Below are 24809 nucleotides of genomic sequence, written 5' to 3' on the forward strand. Positions count from 1 at the left end.
TAGCATTTTTTTAAGTCCGGTGTCGTTAATGGCCCAGTTAATCCTATAAATGGGAGCTTAAACTCCTAGTAAGTAGATGATCCAAGTGACGGTACTGTTAACAGCCCGCCTTGGCTAAGGACTAAGTTGTACTCAAAGTAATATTCAATTAATTGATGATTGTGGTGATTGGCAGAGCTGTCAATGTCTCTTGTTCTCTCTCTTTAACACCTCCCACAGCTAGAGGCCCGACGCCTACCCGGCTCACGTAGCGAACACATATCCCCCGACAACGTGAAGCAACCATGGTGTGATGGATTACTTCTCTAATAGAACCAAGCCGTTGAGAGTTGATGTATTCGGCCATCTCTTCAGGTAATCCTGCACAGAATTTTGCCTTTGCTTGGAAAAGTCTATCTTTTGAAAGACAGTGGCCTTGAGATGTAAATCCCAAAACTTGTCTACATACTTGTGGATAGATTCATGAGAGAGGAGCTTCAAACTGCATCATTCGGTAAGCACGTTGTCCTTTGTATCGCTTGCAAGGAATTGCTTTGTGATGGGAAACTCGTAGATTTTTTCATGTCTTTGGGGCTTCACCATTGCCAAAAAGGCTAGTCCACCATTGACGAGCTGATTTTTGAAAGTGCATAGCTACATGGTGTAGCTTGGAGAACTTCGTAAAGCCCTCATCTCCAAAGGCCGCATCAAATTTGTTGGATGAAGGCCAACTCTTTGTCCGTAGCACCAAATGTGCCATCATAGGTGAGAAAAGAGATACTCTTTCCCCCCTCCTTGAACTTCTTTAGCTTTTGTGACCTTCGCCCTGAAGGGAATGATTTGTGATGTCCTCCCCTCTTGTATTCTCTAGGAGAATAGCCATAGCTTTCGTCGGAAGAGGAGGATGGTGAAGAAGAAGGAGGAGAGGGTGACCTCTTCCTAGCCCTTTTCTTCCTTTGTTTCCTCCCTTCTCTTCTGGAATGACGAGGAGAAGGACTGTATGTTGATCTTTTCCTCTTGGGAGGAGTGGGCGATCGTCTACACCGCTGTCTTCGTGGAGCCACATCCTCAAAGGAAGTGAAATTCTCATTGCTTTCTTTCTCTTTGGATTCCTCCTCTCTTCTTTTGGGGGTCTCTTCAAGAGGCCTCCTAAGCTCTCTCTCCTCTTGGAGAGGAAGGGAAATTCCATAAGCACAAAGTTGTTGAGTAAATTCGGCTTGTAAAGCAGGGCTGCCCATATCTTATTGCAACCTAGTGATGAGATAATGCACAAACATGGGAGCATCATCAATAGCACCTTCATGTGAAAAATTAAAGATATCAATGTTCATTCTGCTCTCTTGATCATTGTCAGCCATGTTAACAAAATTTATGTAAGTAATTAATGTATGCTTTGGCAATTCAAAACCTTAGTTGCCACTCCTCTTAGACTTTGAAAATCGGATCTAAAGTATCTACACCCACGGCTCAAAGTGGTTAATTATAGAGAGTAGAGGAGTAGGTCTAACATAGCAAAGTTGCCGATGGCTAGCTCCTTTTGGACTTCTTATGGCTCAATAATGGTAAAGCCGTAGGCAAGTCTAAAAAGACTCCTTTATTAAGTCCAAATCTCCCGAGGTGTGCACCATATCCCACATAGTGGGCTCAACAAAACCGATAATATATCCCAGTTCCACTTACCCTAATATAATTAACAACATCAACCATTTATAGTCTACTTAAGGACCTCTCTTCTTAAGCAACAAAATAAAAACCAAATGCCTTCATAATTAATGTAATGGAATTATCCTTTTAACTTGGGTTGCAGCGAAAACTGAATAACATATTGAGCATTCCTTTGTGTTAGCTGTAGAGTGAGAAAGAAAGTGCTTGGATGGAGAGAGTAACACTACATTACTTCATTAACATGGCATGAACAATACTTGTAAAAGAGAGTGAGCTTTTAGATAAATTGACACCAATAGAGGACCGGATTACTTTGGAGCTGGTCCCCCCTCCAATAGCCATTTGTATTATAATTTTTTCCATGACGGAAGACTTGTTTAAAATACAACTGATTGTGTTCCTTGAGACCTTCTTGATGAGGTGAAGATGGCAAGCTTCACTCATCAAGCATTAGCATAACAACAACAATAAACATGATTACCATGAACTTGAGAAATGCCCAACCTCAATCCCAAGACCTCAAACACCATGAAAGGTGAGGAGAGCTGGCAGGGAGTGAGGAAGAAGAGAGAAGTAGAAGTATCTCTATGAGAAAGCAATACCCCCTTGCACATAATCATGCATAGCTCTTGTAGAATAGCTTAACATAGTGATAATGGAGATTAAAGAGATTGATAAGCAAGAATAAGCATTCTCTTGTGTGGAGTTGCATCCATAGCCAAGAGCTTGTTGTAGTAGGCACTCAACTTCTCAAGCTTGGAGAAGGAGATGAATTTCTTGCTTCATAAGAGTGTGTGAACAGAAGAATGAGAGAGGGAGATGGCTTGTGGGATGCTCAAAAATGAGAGAGAGAGAGAGAGAGAGAGAGAGAGAGAGAGAGGTAGCTTGGTCTATCCCCTTTCCTATTGAAGCTCATTGGGCCATGTAACCCTCTAGCCAATGAGAGCTTGGCTCCCTTTGGGGCAAGTTGTGTAGTCTTTTGACAAGTGTCCTTCTTTCCCTCTTGTGAGGTTAATCTAGCACCCCCCTTGCTTAAGCACAGTCCTTGTTTAAGCACAGCCCTTGCCTGCTTGAGCAATGTGCCTCTACACCTAACATGTAGCCCCTTTCCTCTCATGAGTGTGGGCCCTTGGTAAGGTGCATACATACTACTCACATCCCTCCTTTGTAGGGCTCGCCCCCTTCTTTGTAGCAAGTTCTTTGAAATTAGTAAGCAGGCAGGCCCCCTACTTAAGCACAACCCTTGCTTAAGCAAGATGCCCCCTTGCGTGCTTGGACTTTAATTGACTAAAGCTTAAAATTAAAGACTATGTCTTAAGGCTTTTAACACTTACCTTTGGAGGCTTTAATGAAGTCAACCCTAAGGTCTTTTGCTCCATTGTCTAGGCTTGCTCTTTGATAGACCATTTCTCATTTGGGTCCCTTTACCATTGGCCCCGTGTTGAAATAGATCTATAAGCACATCTATATCTTAACCCTTGTTCCTGTTTATTCTTCCACATTAAGTGATCAGATTAATATGAGAAAATCATTTGGGTTGGCTAGATATTAGATTTTATGACAATCAACCTTCTCTTGCACATATGGATGCAAGGAGGCTAGTAAATTCTCCATCTCGAAACAGACTGCATTGACCACTGGGTGAAAAAAACCAAATCCTTCCAGCTTGCTTAAAATTACTGACAAAAGCATCAAAATTTTCACTTACTTCTTGTTGTAGCCCTTTGATCTTTGCATTTGCTTCAGCGGCCGACACCACATTGTGAAATCGGCACAAAAATTGCTCTCAAAAACCAACCCAATTATGCCTGCCTCCAACTTCTAGACCATTAAACCATTCCTTTTCTTTGCCTCGCAACAATAATGGCATTGTTTGCACCTTCTCTTCATCACTCCACATTTGCAACGATAGCATGAACAACTCATATGGTCCATCACCATGGAAAATGGGACCCAAACTCTACGACATCTTTGATCATAAACTCATGATCGGAGAGCAATCAGTGTGATCCTCAGTGGGGGCACCCAAAAATGGAAAGGAGGAAGGGGATATACACCCAAAACACACACAAGCACCTCTCTATAGACCAAGATATAGCAATCCATAACTTGAGAAATTGTGTCCAATTTGTTTCATAATTTTCTAGGCTCATGGCTAGGATCGATAAATTTCTTGGCACACCCTGGTTTGTCCACATAATGCACATAAGATTTATTCTTATCTCTCTTCACTTCTTTTTACACATCCTTGCTTACACATATACACATGTACTTCTCTCCATACCTCCATCAAACCTATAGAATTTCATTCCCACTCCATGCACACTTATCTCAAAGCTCAAGCACATGCCACACCCACACAATACTATTCCAGACCCAACCTACCCCTCTCTCTCTCTCTCTCTCTCTCTCTCTCTCTCTCTCTCTCTCTCTCACACACACACACACACACACACATACATACTTTGCACACACAGACCTCGGCTCCGGGTTGCAACTTGCCACACTCAACAAAGCAAGACAAAAAAGAAAGGGGAGCGGGGAATCGACACAAAAAATGGGGGTAATGGCAAGCACCTGCTCACAAAGCACCTCCACGTTGTGGAAAGGCACACACCTCCTTCACTTCGAAAAGGCTCCCTAAACCTTGGCTTCTCCAAAAAATGTTTTCCAAAATACCGATTACAAAAGTCCCCCTTTACAAAAAAATTGACTCCTTATATGGAGGCCCTTTCAAAAAAAAACCTTTTTTTTTGGACTTATGCAGCTCACCCTTGGCTCATTTTTTACTTTTTGACCACTTTTCATGAACTTAGCACCTCATTCATAATTTTTGATAGGTAGGTGACACCTCGGCAGTTCCCCCAATTGACTTTGCACTTGAAACACCCTAAGGGGCCTCATTTGATTGTTAGGGTGGCGTGACAACACTAGGATCCCATTCATCCTCAATATAAAAGGTTTGGCCATAGCTGGCTGTGGGAACATACCCCACACAGGTGCCACATCATCACCAACACCGCATGCCAATCGGTTTCCAGCACCACCATCGAGTGATTGTTTGCACCACCAAACATTGAAACCGCCCCAAACCATCGCCCGCAATGGGCACCGCCCAGCTCCTCTGCCCATCAGGGATTTGCAAAGACTTCTAACTTTGAACTACCTTATCTTCTATATTGTGGCTCCATCTGACAAGCCATCTAGACGAGCTTCTTTATCATCTTGAACACTACATTTTTTTGTGGACTAACACAGCACCCCAAACACTTGGACCTACCACACGAATTAAACTTTCTTGGAGCCCATATGGCATTAAAAAACCACATCAACCATGCATTACCGCTACCACTTGTCTGCCCAGGTCTCTCACATTTGATTTAGCCCAGTGTCCTGCACGTGTTGGCATCCATGGCACTGACCCAGCACTGATTAGCACCACTTCTAGCTTTGACCAGCTTTGCTTCCATGAGCTGTTAATATGATTGTTAAGTGGATAAGCTTGTAGTGTGATTGTATTACAAGCCAAAGACAAAGTTAGTAGAACTAGTCCTTGATGAATTGGTAAAAGATTTGATTTTGAAAACTATTAAACTTGAAGGTTTAAGTGCAAGTGTATATTCATCAGAGACCAAGTAGCTCCCTTCACACAAAAGGGCTAGGATGGGTTTTGCATGTGGTGTGATATGTAAAGATTTTGATGATTTCAATGAAGCTTACAAGAAGAACATGGTTTTTTGGAAAGAAAGAAGGATACATCCTAGGGAAACCAGTGAATCTCTTCACTTGGACTACGAGAAAGGTGGTATGAAGAAACTGGTTGAGGACTCATAGCATAATGTTACTATGTTGAAGCAACACTCTATAGATTGTACTAGGTATACAGTACAAGGGATGATGAAAGTGTTAGAGACAATTGTAATCTATGGCCTCATTATCTAAAGATAGTTGAGAAAGACAAAGTGACTAATAAAACATTTTGTCAAGCTATAAATTGTATCTAGGAAACTATGGGGTGGTCAGATCCTGTGGATTCTCTTTCTGTGTATTATTTCTTTGGAAAATCTTAGGCCAATGAAGCTATGGTGAAACAGAAGTGCAAGAGAGATGAAGAAAATGTGGGATCGTCAAAGCAGGCTACAAGGTTCAATACCAAAAATAAATATGGCTCAACTTCCAAAACAATTATTGTACCTAAATTGATTATGGAGGAGTCCTCCAAGCACAAGAAACAAGGCAAGCTTAGAGGACCTTCCTATTAGTTAACATTTAAGATTAAATTGGCTACATATTTGAATGAGGTTTTTGAGGAAGTCATCCTTAGTAGAAAGGTGGAGATCACATTGGGCAACATCTTGGGAATTACCAAGTGTGAGTTTCATGATGAAATTATTGACATCAAAAATCAAAAACGACAACTACCAATTGAGCAAGAACCTATTTTGATCAAGAGCCAAATAATTCAGCATTATTTCTCCAAAGCTCATCAAGTAAGAGCTACAATTTAGACTATTGTTAAGATTGGTGATATTGACAAGCCTACTGTAGAGCTCTGGATCATGATTTAGAAATTGAACTAATGGAAAAAATCTTGTAGTAGAGAGGAAAGTGGCCTATTGATATATGAATCATAGCTGGTGGACTTGAGCTTCTAACAATATACATCTAGCAAACTTTACAGAGCATGCACAATCCTTACCATCTTACCAATCCTTACATATGTGAGATGGGGCTCCATAGTTGCTCCCAATCATGCACAAAAACCCATCAAAAAGCATGTCAATCATTAGTTATAGAAAGTTGCATGATATTCAGCCAGAAAACTCAAAAAATCCCATGGTGAGCATGGGGAAACACTCTCCCATTCACAACGACAACAAAGGGCTTTCACTGCCAAACTTGAGTAGTCTACAAATGCCTGCAAAAGAGCTCAACAAAATGTAGCTTCCATCATAGAACAACCAAAAGAGGGGATAAATTCTAGAGATCACCACCCATGTGATACATAGTCTACAATCAAAGCTCCATGTCCTCGAACACACACATGGGCACCTTAACTACTGATAGCCGTTTTTCGACTCTCTGTAATTTCCATAGTGAGTTACCTCACCCTATCAAATCACTAAAACACTATGGTTACCCTCACCCTTTCACTGTATATAGGTGTGTGTGAGTTAGGGGACTTTTCCCATATCTTCTTAAAAACCCTCAATTAGCTAGTCATTGGGCTAGTTGAGCCAAAAAATATAAAAAATATAAGTATATTATGGCCCATTTGTGTGTAAATATTTCATTGTATATAGGGCCTAAATAAAAGTATTTTTCATAATTATTTTGGTATTTATTTAAATATTTCTACCTAGGGTGTGTTATTTACGCTATGTACATTGACTCACCATTACCATATTTTTTCTTATCATTTTGTATACTCTTTATTCCATATAAAAATAATTTCATGCAAGCTTCTCTTATTTTTGGTGTAACTCCATCCCAACAAAAATCCAAAAAAACTAGTTCTATTTATGTGTATATTTTTTCACTATTGTGATTTTTTTCCTTCCCACATCTATTCTCTATTACTCTCATAAATTAGACCACCAAAAATATTCATCTTTTTATGGTAGACTTATAATGAGAGAGATTTATTTTGACCCCTTTATATTTTTTCCACCTATATTATTTATATTTGACATGTATATAAATTTTTTAGACCCCTCAATATTTGATTTTCTTAGTTGTACTATTCACTTATATCATGATCTCAACAATATTAATTATAGACCTATTAAATAAGGTCAAGGGTATGTGGCATGCATGCATGCACTATGGAGGGCTCCCTCTTGGAGGTATTCAAAAGAATCATCCAAAGAAGGACCCCACAAGGACTTTGTGCAGTGGAAAAAAATAGTCGATTTTACTGAATTTTTAAAGATCACTTGCTCTCCGAATTTGAAAAGGTGATACAAAAAAAAGTTATAGCTCGTGGGCTGAAATTTTGTCTCAAATTTTTTCATATTTTTTTGAGCTACGAGCTGTGAGCTATGATTTTATTGGTGGACCCCATTTTGCCCATGCTATGCAGCCACACTCCTTCCACTTTATCATTTTCCTCTTTCACACACACTTCTCCACTCATCATCCCCACCTCTCTCACCACTCCTCTCTACACCCTACTCACCTTCTTCCCAACTTTGAAGAATAAGAGAAACCATAGTGAACTCATGTCTCCTACACACACTTCCATTCCAAAATTGACAACTTAGTCTCATTTTTCCTCTTCCATATTACCCATATCTATCAAAAAAACCACAAAATTCAACCTCTTTTCTTGAAAGACAGCATCATGGTGATTGATTACTCATGTTAACTTACCTTGTCTCCCAAGGAAGGTCAAGAGTGGAGAAAAAATGTACCGTCAAAGCTAGTGGACCATCAACAAGCGTCAAAATTGACCCTACTCAAGACACTTGGAGCATCAACATTGTAAGAAATCCATATTTTCTTACCTATTAAGAGTTTTTTCTTCCTTATTTGTATCCTACTTGGATACTCCCATTGTAAATATCCAATTCCATTTGTAAATCAATAAAAATACTAACTCTACTAATTTACTAGCACTAACCTACTATGAAAAGTCCTATCACCTCCACTTCTCTCCTCTCTCTCTCTTCTTCATCTATCCACACCAACTTCTTGATAATTCCAAGCAAAAGAAATTAGATAAGTGCTGAAAATCTAACCCAACCATGGTTAGAGGAGTAACCCTAGCCCTCAAAATTGCTGTAAAAGGAGGGTGTAGCTAGCACAAAAGGAGAGAGTCATAAGCAAGAGCACTATGCTATAGCTTGAGAAGCCAAGCTCAACCTCTCTAGAAGGAGCTCTTGAGTGGAAGCTCATTGTCTTATGCATGTGCATGTGTTGTAATAGGGGTGATTAGCAAGGGAACTCTATGCCATTGTAAGAGAGAGAGTGATCATTCAATTGAGAGTAGGAAATCTATCATTTCTCCTACTAGTGTAAGTCTATCATGTGCTGAATCAAGGAGGGTGGATTTGGACTAAGCTTGGATACTTTGTCTCTCTTCCAACGTGAAGTAATGGACAACAATGATGTGTAAGTGTCTTGGTGTTTTTTTAAAGTTCTTGATAGCTTGTCTCTGGGTGTTGTCATCAATTTAGCCATAAATCCCACATACTGTAAGAGGGCGACAGGGTGGAGAGGACTCTCCTGGCCTTAAGACAGTGATTGGGGTGGCTTTTCTTGTGATGTGTTGTGGTGTAATTTACTCAAGCTATGTTGACCAAATACTAATTTCACTTTGATTGGTCATAACAGATTTGTAAGAAGGTACTAATGCAACAAGCACCCCCTCCCTCTTCTCTCTCTTTATTACATATATAATTGTGTTTGCTTGATCACTGCCGATACATTTCAAAGCAGCCCAAGCACTCTCTCTCTCTCTCTCTCTCTCTCTCTCTCTCTCTCTCTCTCTCTCTCTCTCTCTCTCTCTCTCTCTCTCTCTCTCTCTCTCCCCTTACGCGTCCTAGTTCGCATCCAAAACTAGGTGGTGCCCCAAATTTGTGTAGGGTTAGGTTGCGGGTTTGTGTGTGTGTTTGTTGTTTTTTTCCAACCCCAACCCAATTGAGCAGCACGGGAGCCTAGAAGAGTGCTTAGAGGCCACTCTTCTTGTTGCCCGTCCTGGACCGCCTCACTACAAAACCCCCACTCACCATCGCAAGCTATAACAACAATAGAGGCTTTCTTCTTCAAAGCTGAGAAGCCCAACTCACTTATGACCCCAAGTTGATACAAAAATTAGTTTTCATCATATTTGTAAATCACTTACTCATCCTTTGAAGTCTTCACACTTCTATATACAAAAATAGAAAAACTATGTACGTTGCACAACTGGCCTGCATGTGATAGTTGGCACACACCACCTTTGTACACTTTGTAAAATCACGATTTATTTACATCCAAAATATATAAGAGCACTAAAAAAGTTCTATAAACTTATTTGGAGTGTTCTACACCATTACACAAAAACACATTACATATCGCCCCCCAATAAGCATGAAACACCTTTCAAGTGTTTCATGTACACATTCTAGCATCAAGTAGTCAGTTCATATAGTTTGCATTTCTCTTATCACCCACTTCCATGCTCCATTTAATACCATAGAAATGGTATACAAGAGCTACATCTCTTGAAGAAAAAATCCATGCACTTGTGATATCAAGCATGTCCACTCACCTCTATCAAATACATAGCATCACATGCCATCATTTGCAAACATATCATTCTCAAATAATGAATATAATCATGATACCTTCCAACATATCTATCATAAACCTCATAAGAAGAGGAAACCATACAATGAATTGGCCACCATGTTCATAACAATGCCAGTCAAAGAAGTTCATCTCTCGCAAGTTATTGGCATCACAATCATAAACACGTGATGTTGATGCATCAAAATATTATTTGAAGGTACCAAATACCTTCATGAGATAAACATCAAGGAATATATCACTCATGACACAATCCATATCATCCTTGATTGGCATAAGCAGAGGCAAACTATCATCAAAGCTTTGTCTCTCAGCACCACATCAAGATTATACCTCATAGCATCTTCCTTATTTGTTTGCCTCTCAAAACCAATCATAAAAGCAAGAATTCAAAACAAACTCATACTCAAGAAAGGAGCCCTTAAAATCCTCATTTATCAGTCTTAACCATAGCATATACATCTATAGCATCATACTCCAAATCACTCTCATCAAACAAACCACACATAGAGACATAGTTTTTATCCATTTCCACATCCTTCTCATGTGTGCACTCCAAAGAAACCTCAATATCATCCACATCATCATGTACATCTTCAAGAGGAGAACCCAAAGAGGAATTTCCATTTTCATCACACATATCAAACATATGCATGGCATCATCTTCCACATTCTTGCATGCTACCTCATTCTCATGCTTCAATTATACTTCTCAAAAACTTGTATCAAGTTTTCATAGTGTATACTCCACCATAGGCTTACCCACATAAGTGTTGGTAGTCAAGCCAGATGAGCTCCCTTAGAGTTGACCCCTTCATTCATGAGCCCTAAAATTTTGTTGTACCTTCATTATTTTTACGCAAGCGTTGCAATTTATTGAGAGTCTTTGATTGTAGTTGTACAATCTTTGATTTTGTTCATGCCAAAGCTGAGTTATAAAGTCTGTAATTGAGTATAAGTCTTGTAAATCCGGCCACTGACCAAGAGAGCCCTATGTATAAATTTGATTTTGTAAAGTGGGAAAAGGACCTTTATCACTATCAAAGCTTTGAGCTGTGAAGCGTACGATCGAGAGAAGCTACTCTCATGCCCCTTGTTGTAATCCTCATATCTTGAGCTCTAATAATCGCATTTTGATTTCAAAACTTGCAATGTGTTCCTTGTCTATTGCTCTTTCATTCAAGTGTATTCAATTTTTATTCTTATGTGATTTATGACTATGCATTAGTATGTTAAATTGGTTGTTTTGAGTGTGTTAATGACTGTTGTTTGATAGTTCGACCATAGGAGAGTGTTCTGAGGCCCTAGAAAGACCTATCTAGTATGTTGTGTTGCAGTTTTTAGGACCTTGATCATGATGGATTGTGATTTTGGTACCTTCTTGGATTGTGACCGATTTTGGTAGGTTAGTGTCCCTAAGTGTCTCAGACCTCCTCCCAAATTTTTGTAGAATTTGGACCTCATTCAAGTGTTGAAATGGGTCGATGATTGAGTGTGGTGACAAAGGACATATGTAGGCTACTAGATTTGAGAGTGATAGATTTGTAGGTTTTTTTTCATTCTATAGGTTCACTTCTTGAGGTTGACACCCTCAGAGAGTCTCCATGCCCTATCCGAGCCTCTTCTTTGAGTATTGACATTATGTCAATGCCAAAAATCTATACTATAGACGACCATTGTGGTGACCCGCTTTCATTGGACTTGTTGCTGGGGATAGCGATCCTTAGGTTGTGAGTGACCTACCTGTAGCTTTTTAATTATAGACTTTTGATCTTGATTTCCATTTCATTTACACTTTAGTAGTGAGGCAGGTAGACATGGGATTTAGTGTTTGGTAGATGCTAGAATTCGAGGGCTTTCTATGTCTACCCTTGAGAGGTATTAAGAGTTGTGAGTGAGATACAACAGCGTGTAATTTTTCATATTCTCTGATGCTTATATTTTGTTTTTCTTCCAACTTTTCACCATTTGTTGATGTTTAGTCCTAGGATTCAATTCTTCAATTAAGAGTAGGTTAGGTAACATCTATAATTATCAAGAAAGGATCAGAGAAAACATTATCAAAACCTTATTTTGGTTGTCAAGAAGAAAAGGTGGAATTCGGTGGGGATACCTATGATGATACGGTCTATTTGGCCAAGATGAAGAGCAAGAAAGTGAAGAAAAGTCTAGAGTTGGGCTTGCTAAAGCTTGCAGATTATGTGCCTATCATGTCGATAGTGGAGTATCATATGGTTCAACCAAAGGCCATGACAATTGTTTAAAGTGCAAAACCTATTGAGGTAAGGCCGATGGTCAATTATGCTCCTTGGAGGTTTCCAATTTGTAGAGTACATGTGCCACTAGTAGACGGGCTTGTCAACAAGGATAATCCTTTTTTTTAAAGGGAACCATTGTGTGAATGAGGTAGAAGATTTTGGGTTTCTATAGAAGATTGAAGAGGTAAAGCTTGTTCTTGTGGATTTTGCATGAAAAGGTAGTAGCATGCAGTCAAATTTCACATATCGAGACTTTGGAAGTGGATGAAGGGAGTGTGCCAAGCCAAGAGTGTTAGCAGCAAGCTAACATGGACACCATTTTTCGGAGTTCTCCTTGTAAAAACAATTATTATTTTGATAAATCGGGAATATTGTAAATCCTTTTTTCTTGATAAACCTTGTAATTAATGAGTTGGGGCTACAAGCTTCCAGATTGTATCAGCCATTCAATTTCCAGCTTTGGTAGAACTCCAGATTATTACTTTTGACCACCCAAAAACCTTGGCTAAGATATAAAAGCCAATTTTTGTAAGTTTTTTGGATAAAAAATACACAGCGTGAGCTAACGGCGCTCACTTCTCTCCTTCTCGCACTTCCTACTCCCTCTCCGGTTGTCACATTGCGAATGTATTTATTGCATTTCAACCGTAGGTAAGAGCTCTACGCATTGACGTAAGCCATTCACAGTATTTCTAGCTAGTAATTTACACTTTTAAAATGAAAACTAAGCATAAGCGGGGTATTGGGGCATCATTGCTAAGCATTTAGGTGCATTCTGGGTCGAAAACGACTAGGTCAAAAATCCATTGTTGTTAATAATCGCGATTTTGAAACTTGACCTAAAGTGGGGTTTGAGGCCATAAGCATGTGTGCTTAGGTCTTATAAACTTGTCCTAGAAGTTTCGTTACATTTGGATGTCATTTGATGCTGCAACAGATGTGATTTGCTTGCCGATGAGCGATTGGCTTTTGGTGATTTCAGTCACTTGAGTGTAGCCTGAGTTAGATGCGAGTTGTTAGTTGTTTTCTGAGAGATTGACAACCTCTTGTAGCCTTTATGCACTAGTCGAGTCAGCTTCATCCCATGGTTTGACAAATTAATCGTGGTGGTGATGTTAGAAATGCGTCCCACATTTGGCGCCACTGTCGGGGATCGAAAAGACCCAAACTAGGGAGTAAACCTAAGAGTTGTCTGAACCAGTGGGTAAGCTCAAGGATACTTCGAGGTAAAAACTTCAAGAATTTGACCAAAACTCAGATTATTTACTTTTTCTTGACTTTTTAGGCCAAACTAAGTTTTGACTTGATTCATAGGCTTAAAACACATCATAAAAGGACTGTCCTTGAGAAAATTTCAAAAAAGTGCTCATTTCAAGCCTCAAGTTAATAATCACGATCAGGCTCATATCATTGACTCATTGCATGTGTACAAATAACTTTTGTAAAGGCCCAAGAGATTTGGATCACTAAACTGGCAAAGAACTGGGTGAAAGCTAAAGTTTGTACTGACTTTTTAAATCTTGAGTGTGAATAGAGAAAAAATTTATCCAAACTCGTTGAAAATTGATTCATAGGCTTATATTGATGTGATAAACATGTGTATATGCTCAGTTGACTGAAAACTTACAAAAATTTGACAAAAGTAAATAATCGTGATTATTTATATCTGCCCTGTTTTTGAACTTTTTTTACCAAGTTGGCATACCACTAGCTTTACCATGTTGTAATAAGTCTACAAACCAAATTTGGTAATATTTGGATCAGTGGGATGAAATTTGTGACAAAAATTGCAAAGTTAGTTTGCGGACAGATAATTGATGACTACTTGACCAAAAAATTTCCAAACTTGATGAAAATTGGCTAGTGACCTTAATATAAGGTGCTTAATAGATCTGTGTCAAAGTTGGGACAAAAATTTGCAAAAAAGTATCAAAAGTAAATAATCGCGATTATTTACATTTGCTTCAAAAGTTGGTGATTTTGCGAATTTGAGTATACCAAAAGGTCAAGCACGTCAATTGGACCCCACAAATCAATTTTGGTGAAATTTGGACCACAAAAGTGAAACCTAAGCCAGATTCTCGAAATCAGAGTCTGCGGACAGGAAACAGTGGTTCAACTTGATCAAATTTTGTCCAAACTTGTTGAAACTTGCCCAAGGGCTTTAACAAGTTGTATACATGCCAAACCAATCCAGAAAATGCAAAAAAGAGACAAAAGTAATTAATCGCGATTATTTACTTCTGCTATCCAGAGACTTCAAATTTGACTTTTGGGCTTATACAGTATTAGACCAGCATAAAATAAGGCCATTGGGAAATTTTGGGTTCAATTGGATCAAAATTGGTACATATACACTCAATTTACAAATTGCAGATTAAACCTTCGATTTTGCTAAGCTGAATCTAAAAGTCAAAATTTCGACTTGCATAGCATGAATTGAAGTGAAATACAGAGACCAATTGTTGGAGTTCTCAAGAGCTCTATTGTCCTTATAGAAAAATAGCTAATTTGACAAATTTTGTACACGAATCAGGTTGTAGACAAGGAATCAGTGGCTTGACAGAAAGTTGCAATTGAGTCAAGTGAAAATTGACGACAAGTCAATCCCAGGTGAGTACTCTATCCAGGGCTTCATAAGTCTATATGAACCTTAGATCCGGTTGTGTAATAGGAAATCAAGGCCTATTCAAGGAAAACACTAGTAGAGTATCCACTGAAGAAAGTGTGAATCAAGGCAATTCCTTGCACACAATTCCTGAAGAAGTCTAGGACACTGTTTCAGATTCAATATCCAAAATGTCTTCTTACTCGACTCGCTCTGAAACCGGAACTACAATGCGCTATAGGAATATACTCTCTTTTTACAAGACTAATCGTCATGGAGCCCAGGTTTACTTGGATCCTAACGAAGAGTACGCTATTCGCATTGATGATCATGGTATTGAGTTCGAAGAAGAGGTTAGGGCAAACAAACAAGGAAAAATATACATTAATCGAAACGGAACTCAATATGTACAGGTTGAAAATCTTGATATGGTAGACAAATGGGGCTTAGAAGTGAACACTATAATCCCGCGTATGTCAGCAAAAGAAGGACCACCAACTTTGGAAATCGAGGGATACGATCAAGTAGACTTGAAGCCCTTGAAACGGCTTAGTACGGATAATCCTAGGATCGGAGTCTATTGTTGGGAAGATAGAAACATAAAAGATCTTTTGTTGACTTCTCATGATAGACCAGGACAATTAACAGCCATGAAGATCATCTATATCTTCAAAATCAAACATAAGGAATCTGCAGATCTACCAACTTACTTGTTTAGGGATTGTTATAACAACAACTTTGTTATGATGACTCCTGAGGAGGTAGAATAAACCAAATACCATGGGTATTCCATACAGAATTGGATATTGGGTCAAGGACCAAAAACCACTCCAAGAGACGAACATTGTGAGAGATCATCTGAGAGTAATGTGAAGAAACCAAAAACCACCTCATCATGTAGAAAACGGGTGACACTAAGCCCAATCCAGGGCTACATGAGTCACTATTTCTGACAGACTGGTTTGAAGGACTCGGAACAGGACCAACTCCTAGAAGACCTGGAGTTGAACCAAATAGACGTGTCAGCCCAGTTGATTTCCAAAAATGGGTCAGAAAATACAGTGGATTAGAGGATCCATATGACCACTTAGCAAGCTTCAAGCAAATGCTAAGAGCGGAGCGTATATTCGATTTCCATACTCAATTCGAAGGGTTTGAAATGACATTAGAAGGAAAAGCTTTGACATGGTCCCAAAACATTCCACCAAGGTCAATCATGGATTTAAATACATTAGCTCAAGGATTTGTAGCTGCTTGTTCTAAAACGGGGATTAAACATAATACGGTAGCTCAAATCTACAGCTTTAAATAGAAACATGGTGAGTCTGTTAGGGATTCTGCAACTCAAATGAAACTATACATTGCCAGATGCCCAAAGATGGAGATACATGCAGAGGAGCAACTTGTTTCATTGTTTCTGGAGGGACTGCTAAACAAAGAACTTCATGCTATACTCTATACTAAAAAGCATACAACCCTAGAGGCGTGTGTGTCTGATGCTATCGACCTAGGAGACAATTGTGAAATGTTTAATGAAGAGGATGTCCCTAAGGATAACCAAAGCGAGAAGATTGCATCCACAAAACCAGCACAAGTGGGAACGGCTGCTGCGGCACCACTCTCAGCCATAGAAGATATGCTAAAAAGGATAAATAACATGATGAAAAATGTGCAAAAAGCACCTATGAGAGGACCAGGACAGGGGATATCCCCACAGGGACAACCAATTAGACCACAAAAATGGTGTGCAATTGAGGGGAAATGGACCAACCACGAGACCCACAAGTGCTACTTCAGACCAAAGTATGATGGGAATGTTCAGTATGTGCCCATGAGGCCACAAGGACAACCCATGTATAAATATCAACCTAATATGGCTCAAGTTCAAAGACCACCAATGGGTATGGAGAGACCTCAACCTGTGTTGGGACAACAACCTCCTTATCCAGGACATAATGCGGTGCCTGTAAAGTACATGCACTCAGAAGGAGTCATAGATGAACAAGAATTAGTGCTTGTTACACCCTATGTAGAGCCTAGTCCATCTACAGTAATGGTAGAGGGAGATTGGTATAGTCCACACCCACCACCAATGGAGGAAACCATGATTTATGCTCCACCAGAGCTTGCACCAATGTATTATGTAGCTAATCAAGGTGTCAGACCTCCTATGGGAAGACCCATGATGAAACCTAGAACAGGAAACTGTCATAACTGTGGTGCTGATAACCATTGGAAGAACGAATGTCCAGAGCCTGTCAAAAACCTCAAACCAATTGAAGCCTATTGCATACAATGTTGCAAAAAGGTAGGACACTTTCCGGAAGATTGTCCTAAGAATCCTTTGAACAAGGGAAAAACTATAGTCAACGTAGTCCAAGTGATTCCTAGTAGCTCATCAGAGAGCGAACCGATTGTTCCAATCAAGGTAATCACTAGAGCCCAGGCAAAGAAAAAGAAACACAATTCCTCTGATGATTCGGAGAACATGAAAGTTTCTTCTCAAAGAATCAAAAGGAGCAGAAGCAAAAGATATGAGATGAGAAAACAAAAACAACGGGTTGAAAACGAAGAGAAAGCCAAAATTCTAGTCCAGGACAAGTTGAAAGAAACTGGCATTGAATTTAAGGAAACAATCGTGAAATCTGGAGGATCCATTCTGGTTGATAAAATTTTTGAGCCTATCAATGCCGCCTTGGAATCCTACCAAGCAGGACTTAGAGCAGGCCAAAACATGGAAAACAAATGGAAAAACTATCAATCTCCAGACATGGAAGCAGCTAAGATGGAAGCTTATAAAAATTTGGTAAGAATCACGCAGGAAATTCTGGATAAACAGAAACCCAAGCTTGAAAGTATTGCAAAACTGGAAGAGCTTGCGGTAGAAGAAACGAAAGCAACATCCGATGTGGTGGCAGAATCCCACCTTGAAACAGATGAACCAGAGCTCATAGTGCCGGACAGTGAAGATGCCTTAGACAGAATTCCATTCGTGGAGGAAGACTGGCCAGGACACTTATGGGAAAAGGTAAGGGAGATCAATGATGGGAGCCTAACTTTAAAGTCAGCTCCTATAAAGGAAGTCTGGTTTGATAACCTACCATCTGATATGAACATGGATTTACAGTCCTTGTATGGGGATTGCGGATCAGAGGCTTCAAGAATATCTAAACCTTTGACATTAAAAACATTACCTTCTTACTTGGGAGATAACGAAGATGAATCCATCATTTGCAAGACCACTCAAGTAAAAAGAGCCAAACAGACCCTAGAAGTGGACAACATTTACTCAATCATGTCTACACCTATCCAATGCACTCTTACTTTGGGAGAACTGTTGAAACTCAGGCCATACTTATGGAATGATTTACAGAAAACCCTAGAGAAGGTGGGTATAACGGGGTTAATCTCTAAGAATTTGGGAAACTTAAAAAATGAAACGGAATACAAAGAGATACGATCAGTTCCTATGAACAAGGTCGGAGAATATTATGAAGGGGAAGAAGGAAACACTACCCTCCCAGTGAAATATAATGACATTGAAACCATGGCAATATTGGATAGTGGAGCGGGCATAGCCATAGCCACTAAAGTAGTATGGGAATCCTAGGGACAGCCAGCCATTAGACAAACGGGAATGAAATTGCAATTGCTGATGGACACATTGAAAGACCGCTAGGGATACTAGAAAAGGTGATAGTCAACTCCTGTGGAACTGAATATCAACACACTTTTGCCATAGTAGACTTTGGAAAAAAACTCAACTATGAAATCATATTGGGAAGACCTTTCATGCAACAGGTACAACTTATCCAAGATTGGAGAAATGACTATCTGTACTTAAAGCAGGTGGGATCTATAACAAGAGTCAATCTAAAGGACCACACATATAGAGACATTTTGAAAACACCCATCCAAGAGTTTGATTCAGTCTCTTCGGCTGAAACTAAACTTCCATCTTGGCTAAAGAAAGACACTCCTATTTGGATGTACGGAGCTTCAAAAAACTTTAAGACGAGAGGAATGTATCCTAGAAAGGGGCTGTACAGACGAAGCCTACATACCTGAACCCTTTCCAAAGCATTTGTTCGAACCTGTTTAAGGTACAGACATTTAGAACGGGCAAACACAGGAATCAGAATGGAACTGGAAAAAGATGCTGGAACAGAACACAGAAATAGAAACAGACTAATTCCACCATAACTTTCGTCATCATATTCCCAAACAGACATTGATCGACAGTTACATAGTTCGAGAATACTAATGGGCAACACCCTTTCCCAAGAACACCCCTTGGAATCCCAAAAGTACAAAAGTTAACATTCCAACTTCCACTAAGGTAAAACATCCAAAAATTCCTAGGCTTAACACCTGGCACAGCCCGGTGGCTAGAGCCACAGGCTGACCTGGACCGACAATCCCTTGATCAAGTAATCTGCTCCCCAAAAACTCCGTGTGCATCTATCTCTACAGCCTTTTCTGCCATAAAATCCGGATCCGCTTGCTTTTCCACATTCAATTCCGCCTGCTTTTCCACTTCCGATTCCACTCCACCTGCCAAATTCCGATCTGGTTCCAAAACGCCACTGCTCAACTCCACCTTCCACTTACTCATACCCCATGCTTTTACTTCGATTCCCTTGCTTTTATTCTTCAACTCCTCCATCTCTGCAACGAGCATCTCATTCTCCATCTTCAATGCCTCATTCTCCCTCCTAATGCTCTCCTTTCCAGCTTGCTGAAACCAATTCTTGAAGCGGTCCATCGGCACTTCCATGTGCTCCCTCCAAAGCCTAGTTGTTGTATTCCACATCTCTTGTGCATATTCCAGCACTTCCTGCTTCAGGATATCCGCATCCAAATCAGCTACTAAGAGACATGTCATCCCCGCCATCAGCTTTCCCTTAACATTTTTAGAAAACATTTCGCTCATCTTCTCCTTAACAGTTAGTGAACTACGACATTCGTACACTTGGATGTGATATCCAACACTTCTCACCACCTTAATCTTATAATGATGAATTTTCACCTCGATTCGGGCACGCCATGCAAGATTCGCCCAAAAAATATTCGTCCTCAAATGAGTCACATCAGCACTGAGCGAGTTTTTAGCCTTAAAGTGAGTACCCCCACTAATGAGTACCCCTTGATCCTTTTGCCCGATTCCATTCCTCCGACTTTCCTCTTTCTAGACTTCCAATCCCACAGTCCGAATTCCAACATCCAGTCTGTCAGTCGAATTCCGAATTCCAAATTCCTTTACATGTTGAGCATACTTTGACATTAAATCTGTATTCTGCTGAACATCCTCTACTTCCAGGTTTACATCATCTGCTTGACTCCCAAATTGAAAAATGGCTTGACAATTGCCATGATAAAATTCAGCTCCATCTGCATTTCCAAAGATGACTTCATCATTTGCTGCAATATCTTTAGCCTTCCGCAACATCCACTATGAAATGTCAAGAACTTTTAATATCTGAATTTGCATCTGCATTTCCGCCTGAATCTGAATTTGAATCTGAATCTCACTCGAAATATGAATCTGAACCAAAATCTGACACTTGGGATACTCCTCTTCATGTCCCTTATAAAACAGTGCCCTATCAACTCCTACATATTTGTTCTGATTTTGTCCAATCCAAGAAGAAAATGATGTTGTTAATCCCCATTGAGTATGGATGTCATCCTCCTTGTGACACTGATTGTCATACCTCTTCATCAAGCTTTCCACGGCTTCCATTAAAATTTGCATCTGAATTGGTCTTTGCATCCAAAATTGAGACTGAATCTGAATTGAAATCTAAATTTGAGTCTGAATCACATTCGGCATCTTCCAAAATTTGACTTGCTTTATCAACTGAAAATTTTCCCTCAATATATCTTCATATCCATCTATATGAAACTGCCGCAATATGGAATGCCACCTCCAACTTCCAATATGAATATCATCATCCTCAATCTCCTCCGTTATGCTGCTGTCATCTTCTAGTCCTTGCTGCTGCAATTGGTGCTTGGCTCTTTTGACATCCTGTTTTGACATTTGCTTTGAATTCCACTTGAAATGAAAAAATTCCACCATGATATCCGCATTAGCATGCACATCCTCCATTTGCTACTGCTGACAACTGTCCTCTTCAAATGTATGTGAATTCCCAATGAGCATGACACTTCGATCAATCAAAAAGGAATAATCCTCCTGTGCTTCATGGACACACTTCCGTGGTAGGATAGAGGTAACCAGGGTTTCTGCCTGGCTCTGTTCCCTGACCTCATGTTGCTCCTCCTTACCTTGCTGCCTTTTATCCTGTTGATATTGTTGATCCTACACATGGTCTTCTTTCCAACTTCCCACTTGCATTTGCTGAGCTACCACCCGTTGATTTTCTGATCGAAGCTGCTGTGTACATTGTTGGGATACAATTTCCACAAGAGTTGCTAACTGCATATTTCCATCAGTGGATCTTCGTGGTGACAATTCCTCTGAAACTGAGTTGTTCATTGTTGTTGCTGCAAATTCCTCCTAAGTACATCGGATTTTTGAAACTTCTTCCTGCTTTGACTCTTCATTTGTAATCCTACATACATTCTCAATTGAACCCAAAAATAAATCAATCACCTCTTCTTCTTCATTCCTCTCTCTATCCATCACCTCTCCGTTCATCCAACTATCCACCTGTCCATTCCTCACATTATCCGCCTCTTCAAATGGTCTTTGATTTCTGTGAACAACATCCTCAATATGTATGATTTGCTTCTCCTCTGAAGAATAAATCTTATTGACAAGTGACAATACCGACATGAATTTCAGCAATGGATATTCCGTCTCCACTCTATGAGAACACTCCAGTGGTAGGGTAAGGGTATCTAGGGGCAGTTTTAAGCTCTCTTGGCCAACCTCCTTTTGCACCTCCTTCTCCTCCACCTTTTGTATCCCCACATGATGGACGTCCATCTCCAAGCCAACCCATCCATCATCATCATCACTTTATTCATCTTCAAACTCAGCCGCATATGCATCTCTCAATCTCTCACATGCTTCCTGCAATTTTCTCACCTCCTTCCTGCTGGAACATGATGTCCTCCTCTTTCCTTTATGATTAGTCAACCACTCATATGCCCTCTCTAAGTCATCCTCAAAATCTTCCAACTTATCGAATGCTACGTGTGTCCCATCAACTGATGCTTTATGCATTCTTAGGCTTGAAGTTTTGAATACAAATCCACCATACACCAGTTCCTACATGCATCTCCCTCTGAACACTCATCAACTGCACATGGGCAATCCTCCACTTCATGCTTCCGACTCATGCATACCTTGCATTTCTTTCTCTTCTTCTTTTGACTTCCCATGGCGCTTATCCGCTAGAACTTTGATTTGAAATTTGGCTGCTTTTTTACTTCCACATTTGCAATAGTTCTAATTCCAGATTCCACAATTTGACTTCAAACTCTGCAACAGTCATTTTGATTTGAATTCTGATTCTGCAAACTTATCTAATTCCTGATTCTGGTGATACTCAACTTCCTGCACTTCCTCCTAGTGGAACTTGACTCCCATAACTCCCCCAAAATTTCTTCTTGATGACCCTCAAAATCTGTGATAATAAATCTGGTTTAGCTTCCACTTCTTCCTTCTGTCTGTCTCTCTGATAATCCTTTGGTACATCCAAATCTTCTTGTCCAATCTGGATATGCTTCCTCTTTTTCTTCTTCTAGGGCAATATCTGAATTTTGATGACTTTCAGAAAATCAGCCCAACTCCATCAACGTGAATGTAACTCTCTTCTTCAAGAGTGCAAATAACTGCCCATACAGACTTTCCCTATTTTGAACGTCTTCCCTTCATTCAGTAACTACTTCCATCTCTTCAGCACTCGCTCCCACAAGAGAAATCTGAATTCGTCCATGCTACGTCACACATACACCGTGATCGCCAAGTGTTTAAGGTACAGACATTCAGAACGGGCAAACACAGGAATCAGAATGGAACTGGAAAAAGATGCATTAGGCAAAATTTGGACTCACAAAGGGGCCCTTTAAGGAGTTTGACTTTACCTCTCTCTACCAAAACGGGCGCATGGATAAATTTTTGTAAACAAACTCCAAAGTTGGCAGAGGTTTGACAGTTAGAATTTCCTCTTCAAGCTCTATCTACTGATATATAGCACACCATGAGATTCCTCATATTTTAGAAGATTCTTTTTTTGATTCACCTATGATGTGACAATTCTGTCGAAATCTAAGTGAATTAAAAAAAAAGAATCTTCTAAAATATGAGGAATCTCATGGCGTGCTATATATCAGTAGATAGAGCTTGAAGAGGACATTCTAATTGTCAAACCTCCGCCAACTTTGGAGTTTGTTTGCAAAACTTTATCCATGCGCCCGTTTTGGTAGAGAGAGGTAAAGTCAAACTCCTTAAAGGGCCCCTTTGTGAGTCCAAATTTTGCCTAATGCTGGAACAGAACATAGAAATAGAAATATATTAATTCCACCATAACTTCCATCATCATATTCCCAAACAGACACTGATCGATAGTTACATAGTTCGAGAATACTAATGGGCAACGTCCTTTCCCAAGAACACCCCTTGGAATCCCAAAAGTACAAAAGTTAACATTCCAACTTCCACTAAGGTAAAACATCCAAAAATTCCTAGGCTTAACAGAACCATTTGAGTGGACTCAAATCTTAGCAACAATGGATGTATGTGTGAATACGTCTATGCCTGCTCAATTTTGAAATGAGGATGGCTACGACATAATTCCCATCCAAATAATGTCAGTCCTTAACATTGAAAATAAGGATGAGGAAACAAAGGACTTGATGAAAGCTCAACAAGTCTTTTCTGACCTCTATTACGATGCAACTGATTAGTTGGATGAACACTCAGCTACCTCCGAAGATTCGGGATCCGATAAAGAACATACGAGAGCTCAACTACTCTTAAGGGGGAGGGAGGAAAAGTTTTTTGACTTTCCAAACCAGAAATCAAGAAGACAAAAATGGTATAGAAGAAAGAGGGACACTAAAATTATGAAAGCACGACCTATGCCATCAGTCTCCAGTAAAACACAATTCCTGATGCAGATAGATGCTAAAGATTGTGTCAAGGACAAAATAACTAGCAGATATCCTTCGAACGGAAACTCAAAAATGTCTCAGACATTGAGAAAAACAAGGAAGGTTACTCAAGAAGAACATCAGGATAAACAACCACTCATGACCAGAGTCGAGCGGAAAAAGAAATATCAAGAGTTGAAAAAAGCTCTAAAGGAGATATACACCACCGAAATGGAAACCATGGAAGAGGATGGTAAGGATGTAATGCATGTTCCATCCCATTACAAAAATTATACTCTCCAAGCTCAGAAAATCATAATCGAACAACCTGTTAGGGAACTACGGAAACAAGGCAAGTCTTACGAAGGACCTGAAAATGCTAAAAGGGTAGACTTGGCTAAACCGGGAGAAGAGCTTAGACCGGCCTACATTGCAAATGACCTAACAGAAGAAGAAGAAAAGATTTTGTTAAGTTTGCTAAAGGAATATCGGGATATCTTTGCTTAGTCTTACAAGGATCTCAAGGGTGTTGATCCAGAAATCTGCCAACTTACCATACCCATGAGGGATGATGCGAAACCAAGTAGACAAAGACCATACACTTATAACGAAACATTTTCCAGAAAGATCAAAGAAGAGATTGAAAAACTAAAGAAAGTTGAATTTATTTACAAAATTGAACACACTAATTGGGTGTCCCCAATTGTGGTAGTAACTAAGAAGAATGGGAAATTACGAGTATGCGTTAATCTCAAAAAAGTGAATGCAGCTACCATTAGAAACAACTTTCCTCTTCCGATAACTGAGCACGTTTTAGAACGAGTGGCAGGAAAAGAAGCTTACAGCTTCTTAGATGGCTTTTTGGGATACAATCAACTTTTGGTTGACCCAAAAGATCAGCACAAAACTGCTTTTGCAATAGAATGGGGTATATTTTCCTA

At 39.7% G+C, this 24809-nt stretch overlaps 1 pseudogene; it reads right to left on the minus strand.

Annotated features, from left to right (window-relative positions):
• Window positions 1-20124: 20124 nt before the first annotated feature.
• On the minus strand, window positions 20125-21604 carry LOC147464565 (uncharacterized; annotated as a pseudogene).
• Between the last annotated feature and the right edge of the window lie 3205 nt (window positions 21605-24809).

This window comes from Adiantum capillus-veneris, chromosome 1, assembly GCF_014529385.1.
Source record: "Adiantum capillus-veneris isolate H3 chromosome 1, ASM1452938v2, whole genome shotgun sequence".
Classification (NCBI taxonomy): domain Eukaryota; kingdom Viridiplantae; phylum Streptophyta; class Polypodiopsida; order Polypodiales; family Pteridaceae; genus Adiantum; species Adiantum capillus-veneris.